The sequence below is a fragment of the Triturus cristatus genome, chromosome 6, assembly GCF_964204655.1.
Source record: "Triturus cristatus chromosome 6, aTriCri1.1, whole genome shotgun sequence".
Lineage (NCBI taxonomy): Eukaryota > Metazoa > Chordata > Amphibia > Caudata > Salamandridae > Triturus > Triturus cristatus.
The window spans coordinates 420176919-420191828 of record NC_140589.1 but is presented as its reverse complement, the minus strand read 5'-3'; positions in this window follow the sequence as shown (position 1 = coordinate 420191828).

Below are 14910 nucleotides of genomic sequence, written 5' to 3'. Positions count from 1 at the left end.
TTGATTTTTTGTCTTTTGCTTTATGAATTTCTCAGCAACTACTGAACGGATTTACACCATTTAAAATAAGGTCGCTTTCTTAACCAAGCTCTACCTTTTTGCCAAATTTGGTGCCATTCTGTTCAGCAGTTCGGGCTGTAGCCTATAATAAAATTTCCTATGGAAATTAACATGGGGAAAACACTTTTTGGGACCCCCCTTTTTTCTCAGCCCCCGCTTGACGAATCACCCCCAAACTTTTAGGAGCGGAGCTGACCTGGCTAGACCTTTTTTTTGGAGAATTTCACGAACATTCATGATTTGTAATAGGACAGTGGTATGGTCAAACAGTGTAAGCGGTCTGTCCCTCAAGAAGTATTTACATGCTGCAATACCAACATCTTGTTCAATGCAGGTATATAAAGCGACAACATCAATTGTTGCCAGAATGTATGTGTCCTGCCAGGGGATCTCCTGTATTTTTGACAGGAAGTCCATAGTGTCCCTACAATAAGAGGGAAGGTTGCATACATATGGACTAAGAAAATAGTCCAAATAGATGGAGGTATTTTCTAGAAGGCTCTGGTTCGCTGCAATTATGGGTCTTCCTGGAGGGTCTGTCGGATGTTTATGCACTTTGGGCAAAAGGTAAAAGACTGGAACCATGGGCTTCTGTACTAGTAAGAAAAGATATTCATTTTTACTCAATAAATCGCATTTTGGAACATCTGCGTGCAGTGAAAAATGGGGACATGTCATATGCAATTGCGAAACATTGTCATTTAATGCATGGAGATATCAAAGATATCAATACTAAGATTGCATTTTTTGGCATTGACAGGGTTCCTGCAAATGCTAGAGGTGGCGACCGGCAACGGTGACTGAGACGCCTAGAATCAGAATATATTATTAAATTATGCAGCAAGTTCCCTGGTGGGCTTAATCAGGAGGAGGATCTCCACATTCATCTTGGATAGCTGGCTACATTTTCTGTTGCTTATGATTAGCATGATATCACCTCCTGTGTCTGCAACGGAATTGTAGATTTTCTTGGTATTTTTTGTCCAGCATTATCACTCCTGGCCTTTTCCTATTCTACTTTGGTGTTTTTGCATATAACGTACATATAACAGTTTCCAATGCCTCTTAGAGAGTATATATATATACACATACTTTTCCTTGGAACCTAATTCCCTCCTTACCCCCTTGTCATCCTTACCTTCATCTTTTTCTTTCTCTTTTTCTCCCTTCTTCTTTTCTTTCTATCCCAGCTCCGTGTCCTCCTATCCCCTCCATATTCCCCTTCTCTCACATCTGTCCTGGCAACTATAGGTCTTGAATTGCCTGTATCCATGATGGATATATGCACAAATGCCTGGGCCCTTTTATTGTCCCCTAGAGCGGCTGCTCGAGGTGTGTCTGGGTTGGCCTAGGTTTTTTGTGACTTTAGTTTTCATCGTATGATGTTGTTAACTTGCTGGAGCATTTCGCCCCTGTATATTCTTGTGTTTATTTAGTAACTCCCAGGTGGTCGGACTGAGTGGCTTAGTTTTTCCCCATAGTAGATGACTACGATAAAGATTAATTATTCTTTTCTGTGTTTTGGAGTGGCACTTGCCTTAAATTGTGTCAACTTTGGGTGAGACATTAGTAATTTTTGCACTAGCAGTATACCATTTCATTAGAAATAGGATAGCAACTGACCTCACGATGATGGCCTTCTTTGCCACTTGGCATTTATTTCTACTTAACAATTAATTTATGTCATACATATACGTTTATTCATTGTATTTTACTTTTCAGAATGATGTATATGTGTACTGCATTAATGTGCTTCAATGTATGGATTTCACGTTTATCTACTGTGATAGTCTGTTTTTCATTGAACTTACACTGCAGCTTTATTTTGTAACTCACCCTGCTTTCTATGTCTATTGAATTGTGAGGAAGGACTTTAAAGCCAATGACCACTTCCGGGTTACTCAATGACTCTTTGACAAAGACGGTTGTTGTTGAAACGCGTCAGAGTCAATAAAATTGTTTTCTCGCCAAATTGAATCCTGAGTGCGACTCTTTTCTTATGCTGGAGCAGCGTAAGGCTTTATTAAAATTATAGCGGGTCCAGCGCCCGCCTGCTCGCACCGTCCCCGCATGGTGGAAGTGATCGGATGTAAGGCTGGACACGGCTTGGAATAAATATATATATATATATATTCTCCTCCACCGGCTCACTTCTTGCTCGCTTTTTGGCGCTTCTAAAATGGTGCAAAACCCAAATTCAATTTTCAAGTTCCTTCCAACAAAGGAAAACGGGTCGCACTCAGGGAAGGTTTCAAATCGTCCTTTATTTCATTATTTTATTTTCAGGATAAAAGGCACATCGATGCGTTTCGGTCTCCCCCCCAGACCTTGTCCTGATGATAATTACGATGTTTGCCACAACCAATCAAATACATTCTTATTGTTACGTGGTCATTTCCTGTATTTACAAACATAGCCAGGCATTTTGGGAGTTGTAGTGTCCCTTTGTATACGTGATTCACACAGTGTTACAAATGATTATAAAAAGTGCTTTAATGTGTACAGTGAATAATGTACACATTTTTTGATTCTTCTAGATCCTCAACAATATTATAATTTTTCCTTTCATTTCAATGATTGAACAATTGATATCACATTTTCTTTGTATTCAGCCACTTCGGTATTACAATTTACCTCAAGCCTGCCCTCAAGTGTGTTTTTCTACAATTTTTGTTTTAGGAACAATAAAGGTCAAGTTTGCCTCAGTCCTGCCCTCCAGTTGGCTTTTCCTGAATTGTGTCTTACAAACAATTAAGTTTAAGGAATCTATTCATATTCATCTAGTGCTGACATTATATAAGTAGGGATTTAAAACTCAAATTTTCGGAAGCAAAACTGAACTTTTATCACTTTTCATGATTTTTTATAAATGTACATACAGTTCTTCACTTTGGTTCAATCCATATGAAGTGAAAGTGCTGAAATTTAAAATCTGTTGTGATTCTCTTTGTCACAATTTCTTCTCCCTATTTCCCCTCCGATCACCCTGCACTACTGTCTCAATTGTGTAAAACTTCAAATGTTTCCAATTTCCTTCATGGTGGGACTCCATGGGGTATATTCACAAGAACGTGTGATAACTACCGCAAGAGTAGCGTAAGACAGCCTTCAATATCGCAGCCTATCACGGGAAAATATCCCCGTGACGTGGGATTCACAACAAGGCGGTAACATGCGATAATCACCAGATAATGTGCCAAATGTCCGCGTCAAAATAAACTCCACGCCACATAAATGCGATGCACAAATATGCAAAAAACATGCGGTGAGGCCAACCGCAGTACAAAAAGTATCGAAAACCAGCCACAGGCCTGCAAATCCCACGCGTCTGGTGGAACAATGCACTAAAAAAACCACTGAAAAAAGACACCAAAAACAATCCAAAGTGCGTAGCAACATGGATGCACCCTGACACAGCACAGGGGCCAACCCGAACCCCACAACCCCCCCAGACTAGCAGCAAGGAACAACTGGACTGGGGAAGGCCTAGGTGAAGAGGGAGAGGAAGACGGGGTGCAGACAGCATGAAAACATGACCAGCGTCCCGGAGACAACTGACCCACAAGCAGACCACCTGGATTGCAGGCAGAGTGCTGAGGAGGCCAATCCAGGAGGCCAATAGGCACCAGCATTACGTGACTACCTAAACCAGGCACAAACCCGCTGCCAACAAGACGGCAGCCACAGCGACAGGAGGTGGCAGTTCAGCACCAGCGAAGGAGCTGCAGGAAACCCAGGCTACAGTCATCAGTGTGGAGACGGTGCAAGGAGTAAGTAGTACGGACACAGCTTGAGAGGACCTGACACAACATCAACAGGGAGTGCAACGAACAGGGACAGGGGATACGGGAGGGTGGGCACAATGGCACACATGCACAACGAGCTGTACCACACTGCACACCCACAATCATCCAGGTCCATGGCCCAGATCCCCTTGGCACACTTCAGCAAACACACATAACACAAACAGTACACCCACATTGACGACAATGAAGAACAACATAGATAGCCGACAATGCAGAGGACACAACTGGCTCCGCACATGCACAGAAACAGGCCTACTACATCGGACGGACCTGAAAACTGTGAAATGGAAATGTACGCGTACGACCTCACATCCGTCATGTAGACCAAATGTACACTGTCCCACAGAAGAATCCTGCACCCCCAAACAGTCACAATGTACATTGCCATACAGTCTGCATGCAAACCTGCACGATGCGCCAACATATATGTCGAAACAAAGTCAATACTCACCTCCCCTTCACATCGCAAAGGGGCACACAACACATGCAGCAGAGCACAAAATACAACACATCAGTGATGCCGGATAGGACCACCACACCGCCGACACTGACACCCTACAACAGCACATGGATATCCCACTCAACCCCCCACCAAGACCCGGACAGCCAAGCTACTCAGAGGAGAACACCCAGCCTGCAACAGACCACACAGCAGGAAGCACCCGCAAGCACAGCTGGCTCATGACACTTCACCCACATCGCACCCCAATGCCATGTCCCTGCATGCCAGAAGGGAGGTGGCCCAACAGGTGTGGATGGGGGCTGAACCCATGGAATGCGAACCAGGACACATACGTAGGTGTTCATCACCCTTCAGGGGCCACCAACATCCCACTAAGGAGCCCCACACTGCAATAGAGACACATGCAGATGCACATTCACAGTACAGAAGCAGGGGTGCTCAAATAGAAGTCACACACCCATGTTGGCTCTGCGTACGATGGCCCTAGACTCTCCCCTTACGAATTGAGTGGGTGACAACAAATCTACATGTCCAAGCTACAATCCGATGCCTGCGGTGATACGTCTGCATCCGATGTACACAGCACAATGTAATGGCCCAGGGCCCTAATGCATACAACAAGACCACAGGGACTCACACCGATATCATGTTGAACTGGCTACGGGCACATACGCCCAGCCCCTTTATGTACAGTGACGCCTGTGCTGGATGTGTGTGGGGTGAGTGTAAGCCAGTCCACATGGAATGCTTGGTGCTGGCAACAACTTGAACATTGGACACCAGTGCAACGGAAACAGAAAACACATGCATAATATAGTCACCTGCACAGCAACATGGTGGGAGCCAGAGTAAGGACAGAGGTCAGGAGGTTCCGTGAGTTGCAGTGCACTGAGGTAGGGGCACTAGAGATGAGCGCGCTCATGTGAAGGTAATGCTAGGATTGTGTCCCTTCATGTTAGTTCTGATGCAGATGCAGTGGGGTGTGTTACACCTGCATCAACTTCCTCACCAATGTTCCAGGTCTCCCACACTGCCTGAGATGACAGTTGCATGCGCAGTCCACAGCGCAATACCCAGTAATGGTTCTGGGTGTGTGGCTTGACTACCACCTCCAGTCTGCATTCCTGCCTTGGGGATGTTGCCACCTGCCATCCCATTGTCTGTGCCATCTCCCGTCCGCACACTTGACACATCTTCCTCATCATAGTCCCAGGTCTTCCCCACTGCATGAGGTGACATTGCTGTGCAACATCTCCACAGCACAAATGTCAATCAGTAACGGACAATAACTTGCGGTGCACTGAGTCACTGGCACCTGGAGTGCTGAGCAGGGTATCAGGCCGATAATGGCTTCCATGACAGGTCTGAGCAACTCCCTAAGTCTGTCAGGACCACAGTGTTGACTGTGGCAGATGGCTGTAGGAGGTGGTCCTTGCGGTGGTGGCGTGTGCCTCCTGTGGTGATGCCACGTACGGGCCGGTCAGGACTCGATTTGGTGTGTGAGCCCTAGTGGGGCGCTCTTGGGCCCTGAAGCTGCGTACAACGCAGGGCCACATAAAAATGGGGCCATCCAATTTCTCAGAAGAAGGGGTCCCGGACCTGACTAGTACAGAGTTATTGGCCCTGGATGCATAGCGGCCGGCACAGGCACCCAGCCACAGGACGGTGACTTGCGGTGCAGTCACATGGACCATGCGACCTGAGCGGGTCACCATCAATCTCCGAGGTGTATGTTGCGGAGGGATTCGGGGGACAGTGGAAGGTGTCCTCCAAGGCATTACCCCAGAAGGTTTGATTTTATCCGGAAGCAGCAAATTGAGGAGTGGAATGCAACAGCCTCGTTGCCACCACCAATTAGTCATGAGGATGAAAAGTGCCCCCTAGGCCACAGACTCAGAAGCCACCAAAGTTCAACCAGAGAGTGTCAATGATTGTCAGGGAACAGACTTAGTGGCACCGGGGCTGAGAGGGGATGCTGTCTGTGATGATGCCGGTGCGCTGATATGAACTCAGCCATTGCAAAATGAAGAGTCTGTGACCTACTGGACCGCAGTGTAGGCCAGAGGCAGTGGTCAGCAGTGGCCCACAGCCACGTGTTGTTGGCTGGCGAGGCACAGAGTTAGTGACACAAGGGCATTTGTCGGTTGTGTTCGACCACCTCCGTAACGATGATCTTGTTCTCTCCGGACTGCAATGCGTCATCCTCTTACACCTCTCCATGCGTCCGATGATGTATACTGCCATCTGAATAACCGATGTTCAGTTCCAAATCTGCGACCTACCTGACCGTGGTGTATGCCTGAGGCAGCGGTCAGCACGGCCCATTCACCGTAGTGTCGCCGGTATATGTTGGATGGCCCCACCGGCCTGCCTAGTTCAGGTTCAGTGGCACCACCTGTTGGGACACCTCCATGTATGTGACCCGGGTTTTGTCCAGACTGAGCCGCATCTTCCTCTTACTCCTCTCCATGCGACCATTGGTGTGGACTCTGCCATTCGTGCTTTGCACCTAGGTGCTGGATGTGGCACCTACTGGTCCGCAAGGTAGTCCTGGTCCCTCATCCATGTGTCGCAGGCTGGCATTGAACAGGGTTAGTGGCACCACGTGTCGCAAATAGCCCATATGGAACTATGCCTCACTGATCGTGGTGGGTCTGTTGCTGTGGCCACTGGCCCGGAATTGGGATCACTGCCATTCATTAATTTGGACATATTTTCACACATGGGACCAACTGGGCCGAAGAGTAGTTCGAAGGTGGCAGTAGAGTACGTCAACAAGAAAGAACTCAAGTGGGCCTGTGTCGTAGAGGCTGTGATGGACTGAGGAGGCTGCCCAGGTCGTGGCCCTCACGCTTGGAGCTTGCGCCGGCACATGGTGAGCCCTGCTTGGCACATGCCGGTGTCGGCAGGTGATCATTGTGGCCTGGCTGCGCTGGGGCAGGCCTGACGGGTTTGGGGTCCAGCGTGCCGGGGTCCAGCATGCGCATGGCATCGTAGGCAACTCCACTCACGGGGATGGCCTCGGCCTCGTGGTGGGGTGAGAGGTGCCGCCCTGGCAGAGACGTTGTGCTTTCCATAAGAGGACCACGCCCAGGGCTACATACTTTTTATTCACACCCCTATCCCGGCGTGTCATTCGCCGGGCCATCCCACTCCAGTCACGCTTAGTGGAGGCGTAACAGGCAACATTTCCGCAAGCTCCCCCACTGGCTGGGGCAAATGGTTACACCCACTGTCCACTAGACTCCATACACCAGAGGTATGTGTCGCCATGGATATGGGTGTGTTCTGCATACTGCGGTCTGTACAGCACATCTCCGCCCCTCTTGGCATGGTGTACATTCCAAATCATGGTTCTACTGCATCCTTCACACATGCCTGGCTGCCACCTCTCTCCACATTCAGCTGTTGTGTGGCTGAGGTGCCATGCCGGTTATGGCTCATGCTCACGGCTTTTCCAGGTAACCATTGTGAATTGTTCTGTCTTGTCTGGTGGGTGGTCATGTTGCTGTGCATGTTGGTGGTGATTTTGTAATGTGTTCATTGCCAGAGTTGTGAGTTGCATGGTTGTGGAGCGGAGGTGAGTAGGGTGTCCATTTGAAACTTGCCATGGGGCTGTGTATTTCCATTGTTGCCAACCTGGGTAGGCTGGTTGCTGATGGACTGTCAGAGGGTGAAGGAATTGTGCACAGTGGCTGGGTATTTGGAGGTGACATTGTTGGAGGTTTCACGGAGTTTTGTTGTTGCCTGCACATTGATGTGAGACGTATACTTCCTGTTGTGGTGATTGTGTGCTGTGTCACCAGGGGGCACAGGTGTGACATGTGTGCTGTGGATTTCCCCCAACATATGCGTGCATCCTGCTATGGTCCTTGCTTGGTCTCTAGCGGATCCTGCGCATTGTGTTGGATGTATGGGGACTGGGGTACCAGGGTGATGGTGATGTCCCGGTCAGGTGTGGGGGACTTGGATGTGGATGGCTGTGAGACTCCTCCGACTCTGGCGGGTGTTGTTTGGGGGTGCCAGGGGCCAACAGGTGCAGCCAACCCAGCAGCTTGGTGTGGGGTAGGATGTTGGTTGTCCGCTATGTTGGTGCCATAGGACTGTTAGGCGATGATGGTCAGGATGCGTAGGATGGTTGTCCCTTTCAGCCTGTACTGGACGGTGACATTATCAAATGTTGGGTCTGTGAGGCTGGCGCGTTACCTGGGAGTCCGCTGTCTTTGTCTGCCCTGCCTCTCTGGTTGTCCGGGGAAGCTGTTCCATGAGTGTGGGGTAGGGTCCTGGGGTGTTGTCGGTGGGTGTTGTGGCCCTCTTGGGTATCTGGGCCGCATGATGAGTGGCTCCTTGACATCTATTGTACTCCCGACGTGGCCCTGGACTGGTATCCCTTTTGAGGTGCTGGCTGCCATCTGACTTAACACCAGGTCAGAGCAGGTGTAGATTTCCTGGTGCTTACGCGCCTTATCGCCTGTTTTGTATTTTTATCACTGATCTGTCTGGTCGTTGAGAATGTTGAGGAGGGGTGTGGTCACGGCTTTTGGCACAGGAATGCCCTCTCTGCATCTCATTAGCGTTAGTTGCGGGGATCCTCTGTGGCGATGTTTTTTGCGGCTGCTATTGTGGGTAAACTGGTGCTGTGGGCTGTTAGCACCAGCTTGTGAATGGAGAGGTAAATTTATCTCGACTTTAGCTGCTATAAAGTGCTGTTAATTCGGCAATAGCTCCTTGTGAATATGCCCCATGTTGTATTCTTTGCTATTTGGCACACTTTGCAATTATGGCATTTTATGAGCCCTTTGGTTTTTAGCCACTGATTAGATTTCTTCATCTTCTTTTGGAAATGGCTATGAATTAACAGGTCTTTTAGATTTCTTGCTCTTCTGTATGTTACATTTGGGTGTTTGCCCATCCAGTTAAAGTATTTTCCAGTTTTTTCTTAGTATTGCATTTAACTTCTTGGATTAATTTGAGTAATCATTGATCAATCTGATTGGTTCCAGATCATTTTTTATCAGATGTTGGTTTGGCTTTTGGAGTTTCTTCTCTTGTTTTTTGATTGGATTTTGTCCAGCATTTATTTTATAATGCCTTCATTATATCCCCTCTGTTTGAATCTTTGGGATGTTGCTGTGCTGTGCTTGTTCCAATCAATTTCCTCCAAGCAGATTAGTTGGATTCTTAAAAATTCACCATATGGTATGTTTTGAATTATTATTGGTTGGTGAAAGTTTCCGTATGAAGTGTGGCATTTGTTTACGTTAGTATTCGATGTAAGTTTGTGATGATTTGATTGTTCTTTATGTATATTTCTGTGTCCAGGAATGTCACTCTATCTTTACTAATACTGTGAGTAAATTTAAGATTGGCTGATGTTGAGTTCAAAATTCTGAAATTTTCCTGGAAGTCCATCTCTGATCCATCCCAAATGATTAGAAGATTATCGATGAATCGCAGCCACATTACTGTTTTATATATATATATATATATATACACTACCCTGACCACAGCGGAACAGCAACTACTAACTCTGGGCTTGTCTTACTGTCCTGAATCGAATTTCTCTTATAAACAATCTCGGGTGGAGATTTATAAGTTTATTCGCAAGATCAAACTTAGAAAGTATTTCCAACTAAACAAATCATCCACCACCAATCGTAACAATATTTCCAGCTTATCTGATTTGACAGTAGCTGATATTCAAATTTTAGGGGTTGTACAATCTCTTGCTACTGACATTGATATTGAACCAATCAGCAACTTGGATGAATCTTCTGAATTGGGGGTCAATACGGGCATGGCGGCTGCAAGTCCTTTTTGCCCCCAATCGACCTTCTATCCATTAATGCCCAAGGATAGTGTGGATGTTTTCAGCGACATGGTTGTCAGTGATTTGAAGAGATTACATACATCCGTCCTTAATGGACATACTGGGCCCGATTCACAGAACTAACTTAAGACAAAATCCTAAACTTACTACCATTTTGGTATTCACAGAAGGCACTTACTCATTTCGGTATTCACAGAAGTTAGGAGTCCTAACTTTAGGACTCCTAAATGCCGTCTGTGAATACCGAAAGTCTTAAAATTAGGATTTTTCTCAGTTTAGTAGTAGTATAGTTAGGACTCCTAATTTTAGGACTCCTAAATGCCTTCTGTGAATACCGAAAGTCTTAAAATTAGGATTTTTCTCAATTTAGTAGTCCTAAGCCTAAAGTTAGGAGTCCTAACTTCTGTGAATACCGAAATGAGTAAGTGCCTTCTGTGAATACCAAAATGAGTAAGTGCCTTCTGTGAATACCAAAATGGTAGTAAGTTTAGGATTTTGTCTTAAGTTAGTTCTGTGAATCGGGCCCACTAAGTGTACTTATCAAGCTAAAACATATTGGGCTTTGATTAATAAATTGAAAAGCAAACATGATGTTGTTGTAATGAGTGCTGACAAGCGAGGTAACATAGTTCTGTGGCCAAGGGCGGATTACTTGAGGGAAGCAGATCGTCATTTAACAGATACTAACTGTTATGCTAAGGCTAATAAGATAGACCTAAATCAGGTGAAGGAAAGTGTTTCAAAAAGTCTGCTGTCATGGAAACGACAGGGGCTGATAACCAAAAAGGAATATCTTTTTTTTTTAAGTGATTTCCCCACTACCCTCATTATGTATTTTATTCCTAAGGTGCATAAGGGTATATCCCCTGTTCATGCAAGACCAATAATTTCCGCGAGGAATTACATCTTAGAGGCCATATCTAGATACATAGACTACTTCCTTCAACCACATATGATGAATCTACCTTCCTTCTTGAGAGACACTGGTGACTTTCTGATGAAAATCAATCAAATAGAATGGCATGATGATTGGTGGTTAATGACCTTAGACATCACATCACTTTATACATGTATTCACCATTCACAAGGTTTAACAGCTGTGAAATATTTTCTCAATAGTCGTAACATTGGCTTCAATGAACATAACAACATGTTACTCCAGATGATTGAGTTATGCCTACACAATAACTTCTTTTTGTTTAACAAAATTCCCTATAAACAACTTAGGGGAGTTGCTATGGGGGCGTGTTTTTCACCCACCTATGCCTATCTTTTGGTAGGGTGGTGGGAGGAGCACATCCTCAAAGTACAACATAAACAAGCCTGGGAGGATCATATAAGATACTATGGCAGATATATCGATGCTATATTTGTCATATGGGACGGTACAGAAGGCGAAGCCAAAGAATTTATTTCGTCCATTAATGTTAATTCCATGAACCTCCAATTTACAGCCTCTATCAACAAAAATAAGGTGGAATTTCTGGATGTTGAGGTATACATTGATGAAAACCATTTACAAACTCGGCTACATAGAAAGGGCACGGCTGGCAATTCCATCCTGCATGCCAGCAGTGCCCATCCACGTCACCTGATACAAAGCATTCCATGTGGAGAATTTCTCCGTATAAGACGCATTTGCAGCCTAGAATTGGACTTAGACAAATGCCAGAAAGAGGCTTTCTCACAGCTCCTGGCGCGTGGTTATGCACACTCAGATTTATCCAAGGCTTTGGATAAAGCTAACTCGCGACCACGAGACCTATGTCTAATAACCAAAAAAAGCCTCACTACTCCTATTCAATGTGAGCCCACTCCAGAAACTACCCAAACTATCCGCCTTATCACGACTTTTAGCAGACAGGAGAAGAGTATAAGACACATTGTTTACAAACATTGGCCTATTGTCTTAACAGACCTAACACTCAGATTCTTGTTGCCAAAACTTCCTGCCATAACTTTTAGGCGGGCACCCTCTATGAGGGATGCACTTGTTAAAACATGCCCTGAGATTGTGACTAAAACCAATTGGCTGTTCAAACCAGGCTTTTTCAAATGCTCGTCATGTCGAGCATGTAAGTTTGGTTTTAATTTGTCTGAATAATATACAGTTTTCAGTGAATTTCCAATCTGTATAAAAGAACACTACATGTGTAGAACTGACTTTGCTGTATATCAACTGTAATGTACATGTCAATTAAAGTACATTGGTAGTACAAAGCTTTCGGTATTTAACCGGATTCTCCAACATTTGCGTGCTATTGTGAATTTGGATGAAAACTATCCTGTAGCACGCCACTTCAAAGCAGTTCATAATAACAGATTGCAAGATCTGACATATTCTGTAATTGGGGCGGTTCCACCTCATTTTCGGGGAGGCAACAGGGAGAAAAGATTAAGACAGATGGAGTCTTCATTTATACCCATGCTGGATACACGTATACCGCATGGATAAAACACTAGTGAGGACTTACATCATTTCTTATAAAATGTATAAGAGTTTCTGCCTTATGTTCAGTACATACAGAAGGAATGTGTAGGATATATCCATATCATTGGGACTTCATTTAAAATACTATCTATTCATGGAAATGAATTTGTTGTCAACATAATGTTAGTCCCATAGAATGAATTCATTCTACTCTTAACCTGTCTACAATTAGGTTTACGCATAGCTGTTGATAATATGGCTAGTAGTATGTTTGATCCTTATCTTAATAGTACACATGATTGATTGAAATACCTGATGACCGTGATTTATGATTAATCTACACAGCATTTGAAGAATTTTCACAATCACTGTCCTCTGCGGCACCACCTAAAATAACCTTTTTTTTAAATGAAACTTTAAACTCTCTTTTTTAATTTCTCTTTTTTTGGAAGAACATACAATTTTGCACCATTAATATTTTTTTTCTTTATTGGTAATGCACAGGATCCTCTAGATATATGTGATAAGTGATCACAATGGTTACCTTGACCTATATTTTCATGTGATTAATAGCTGGTGCTTAGGTACGTTATAAGTCTCACTGGAGAAGAAATAAAAGAGCATACCAATAATTAATGGAACATACCAAACAAACATTAATTATAATCAGTTGAATCTATAGACACTTGCCTTGCACTTTAAGAATATGATCTTAGACACACTGCTTGTGAGTAATACTTTAATAGGCATTAGCCGTTGTTATTATGTAACTCACCTTTCCTGTTGTCATTTTTAGCGTTGTATGCATGAATTTGTTCAAACGTTTTATTTTAGTTATAAGACGAACAGGAGAGCAGTGGTCATATACATACATAAAAGGCACTATGCTCTGTATATATTCTATTTTTTGATGACTGAAATATGTTAGTAACTTATGATCTATCATTATTGGATTGTTTCTATAGGCACCGGGTATTTATATTGTAACCATTGCATTAACTCAAAGAGGTTTGATAAATTTCTGTGGCACTTTATGGTGCGTGTATTGCTTTAAACTCACATGAAGACTTAATCACCGGAAGGTTCTTATTGGTTGTATTTAATTTAAATATGGCAACTCGTCACAGGCGCGTCAGGTGATCAAGATCGCTTTTGCGATCGAAACGCGTCCAGGGCGGACACTTGTCTGTTTTTACTATGATGGTCAAATAAACTACTATCATGGAGTAACCCCTGTTGTTTAAAGCGCCTTTTTCATCTCTGAAGACTTTGTGAGGTCCGTACCTGTGTGTTGAAGCAATCAGCAATTCAGGCATCAAAGCTATATATATATATATATATATATATATATATACACATATATTATCTACTGGCGGTCGCCAGTAGATAGTTATAGTTAGGACCGTGTTTCCATAGGAAATCTGAAAATTCTATTTTGAATAACTTTGGCGCCGGTTGACGAATCCTCGCAAAATTTTCAAAATAGGTGGGGCGCTCCGCTCAGCTCCTACCCTGAAAGTCTCGGGGTGATTCGTCAAGCGGGGGCCGAGAAAAAAGGGGGGTCCCAAAATGCGTTTTCTCCATGCATTTTTCCATAGGACCTTTGGTCGAAGGTACAGCCCGAACGGCTGAACAGAAATACTTGAAATTTGGCAGAGAGCTAGTCTTCAGGTCAGGCATGTGCCTTTTGCATGTATGGAGTAAATCTGTTCAGTATTTCCTGAGAAAATTGCAGTTAAAGCACATAAATATCTATAGCCGCGCACTGTGCGCGCACCGTGCGCGCACCCTAACGTGCGCGAGCGTAATTCTGAGGAAGTGTCGGCCGCCATTTTGTTTGTTGTGGGTGCGAGAGTGAAAAATAGAGGTGGCGAACGTGAAAAAGGGGCAGGGTAGAGAGTTCCTGACCCCCTAGCCTTTGTCAGGGGGTCCCTAAAGGACCCCGAAGGGCAAAAAAACATTTTATTTTGTTTTTTAAAAAATCGCGGGGTGCGTGCACCGTGCGCGCACCGTGCGCGCACGGTGAAAAACCTTAAAAAAAAAAAAACATACATAACTTAGCATTTAAAAAACCGTACAAATTCACTTAAAAAACCATAGGTTTCACACACGTTATAGTTAGGAATTAGCATTTAAAAAACCTTGCAAATTCACTTAAAAACCATAGGTTTCACACATGTTATAGTTAGGTGGACATTTCACTCGTAAAAAACCAATGAAATTCCCCCATTATAGTTAGGTCAGATAACTATAACTTTTGCGACCGCCACTCTATCACAAGGATGATGTCATCAGTGATGTCATGAGTGATGCCACTGAC